The following is a 2704-nucleotide window of genomic DNA, read 5'->3' as shown; positions in this document are numbered from 1 at the left end:
GGTATGTTAACCTAATACTGACACATCCCTGTGACACACTCATCCTCTTCACATAGCTTTGTCAGGCTGACCAGTATGACTTGTATACGTGCGAACACCCATGTTTTGGTATGTTAACCTACTGACCCTAATACTGACACATCCCTGTGACACACTCATCCCCTTCACATAGCTTTGTCAGGGTGACCAGTATGACTTGTATACATGGAACACCCCTGTTTTAGGTATGTTAACCTACTGACACATCCCTGTGACACACTCATCCCCTTCACATAGCTTTGTCAGGGTGACCAGTATGACTTGTATACGTGCGAACACCCATGTTTTGGTATGTTAACCTACTGACCCTAATACTGACACATCCCTGTGACACACTCATCCTCTTCACATAGCTATGTCAGGCTGACCAGTATGACTTGTATACGTACGAAAACCACTGTTTTGGTATGTTAACCTAATACTGACACATCCCTGTGACACACTCATCCTCTTCAAATAGCTATGTCAGGCTGACCAGTATGACTTGTATACGTACGAAAACCACTGTTTTGGTATGTTAACCTAATACTGACACATCCCTGTGACACACTCATCCCCTTCACATAGCTTTGTCAGGGTGACCAGTATGACTTGTATACATGGAACACCCCTGTTTTAGGTATGTTAACCTACTGACACATCCCTGTGACACACTCATCCCCTTCACATAGCTTTGTCAGGGTGACCAGTACAACTTGTATACATGGAACACCCATGTTTTGGTATGTTAACCTAATACTGACACATCCCCGTGACACACTCATCTTCTTCACATAGCTATGTCAGGGTGACCAGTATGACTTGTATACATGTGAACACCCATGTTTTGGTATGTTAACCTACTGACACATCCCTGTGACACACTCATCCCCTTCACATAGCTATGTCAGGGTGACCAGTATGACTTGTATACATGTGAACACCCATGTTTTGGTATGTTAACCTACTGACCCTAATACTGACACATCCCTGTGACACACTCATCCTCTTCAAATAGCTATGTCAGGCTGACCAGTATGACTTGTATACGTGCGAACACCCATGTTTTGGTATGTTAACCTACTGACCCTAATACTGACACATCCCTGTGACACACTCATCCTCTTCACATAGCTATGTCAGGCTGACCAGTATGACTTGTATACGTACGAAAACCACTGTTTTGGTATGTTAACCTAATACTGACACATCCCCGTGACACACTCATCCTCTTCACAGAGCTATGTCAGGGTGACCAGTACAACTTGTATACATGGGACACCCATGTTTTGGTATGTTAACCTAATACTGACAAATCCCTGTGACACACTCATCCCCTTCAAATAGCTATGTCAGGGTGACCAGTATGACTTGTATACATGGAACACCCCTGTTTTAGGTATGTTAACCTACTGACACATCCCTGTGACACACTCATCCCCTTCACATAGCTTTGTCAGGGTGACCAGTACAACTTGTATACATGGAACACCCATGTTTTGGTATGTTAACCTAATACTGACACATCCCTGTGACACACTCATCCCCTTCACATAGCTATGTCAGGGTGACCAGTATGACTTGTATACGTGCGAACACCCATGTTTTGGTATGTTAACCTACTGACCCTAATACTGACACATCCCTGTGACACACTCATCCTCTTCAAATAGCTATGTCAGGCTGACCAGTATGACTTGTATACGTGCGAACACCCATGTTTTGGTATGTTAACCTACTGACCCTAATACTGACACATCCCTGTGACACACTCATCCTCTTCAAATAGCTATGTCAGGCTGACCAGTATGACTTGTATACGTACGAAAACCACTGTTTTGGTATGTTAACCTAATACTGACACATCCCTGTGACACACTCATCCTCTTCACATATCTTTGTCAGGCTGACCAGTATGACTTGTATAAGTGTGAACACCCATGTTTTGGTATGTTAACCTACTGACCCTAATACTGACACATCCCTGTGACACACTCATCCTCCTCTTCACATAGCTTTGTCAGGCTGACCAGTATGACTTGTATACGTGCGAACACCCATGTTTTGGTATGTTAACCTACTGACCCTAATACTGACACATCCCTGTGACACACTCATCCTCTTCAAATAGCTATGTCAGGCTGACCAGTATGACTTGTATACGTACGAAAACCACTGTTTTGGTATGTTAACCTAATACTGACACATCCCTGTGACACACTCATCCTCTTCACATAGCTATGTCAGGCTGACCAGTATGACTTGTATACGTGCGAACACCCATGTTTTGGTATTTTAACCTAATACTGACACATCCCTGTGACACACTCATCCTCTTCACATAGCTTTGTCAGGCTGACCAGTATGACTTGTATAAGTGTGAACACCCATGTTTTGGTATGTTAACCTAATACTGACACATCCCCGTGACACACTCATCCTCTTCACATAGCTATGTCAGGCTGACCAGTATGACTTGTATACGTGCGAACACCCATGTTTTGGTATGTTAACCTACTGACACATCCCTGTGACACACTCATCCCCTTCACATAGCTTTGTCAGGGTGACCAGTACAACTTGTATACATGGGACACCCATGTTTTGGTATGTTAACCTAATACTGACAAATCCCTGTGACACACTCATCCCCTTCAAATAGCTATGTCAGGGTGACCAGTATGAC

At 43.7% G+C, this 2704-nt stretch overlaps 2 long non-coding RNA genes across 2 annotated transcripts; one reads left to right on the top strand and one right to left on the bottom strand.

Annotated features, from left to right (window-relative positions):
- The first annotated feature begins 15 nt into the window (after positions 1–15).
- LOC110440956 lies at positions 16–785 on the top strand. The gene is made up of 3 exons (XR_002461798.1): positions 16–108; positions 225–328; positions 659–785. It is a non-coding gene; the product is annotated as an uncharacterized LOC110440956 (long non-coding RNA).
- A 12-nt stretch (positions 786–797) lies between these two features.
- LOC110440955 lies at positions 798–1882 on the bottom strand. Its single transcript, XR_002461797.1, has 3 exons — positions 1870–1882; positions 1428–1637; positions 798–982 (listed from the first exon to the last, which is right to left on the bottom strand). It is a non-coding gene; the product is annotated as an uncharacterized LOC110440955 (long non-coding RNA).
- Between the last annotated feature and the right edge of the window lie 822 nt (positions 1883–2704).

This window comes from Mizuhopecten yessoensis, unplaced genomic scaffold (assembly GCF_002113885.1).
Source record: "Mizuhopecten yessoensis strain PY_sf001 unplaced genomic scaffold, ASM211388v2 scaffold714225, whole genome shotgun sequence".
NCBI lineage: Eukaryota > Metazoa > Mollusca > Bivalvia > Pectinida > Pectinidae > Mizuhopecten > Mizuhopecten yessoensis.
The sequence above is the reverse complement of the archived record's forward strand: the minus strand, read 5'-3'. Positions and strand labels throughout refer to the sequence as shown.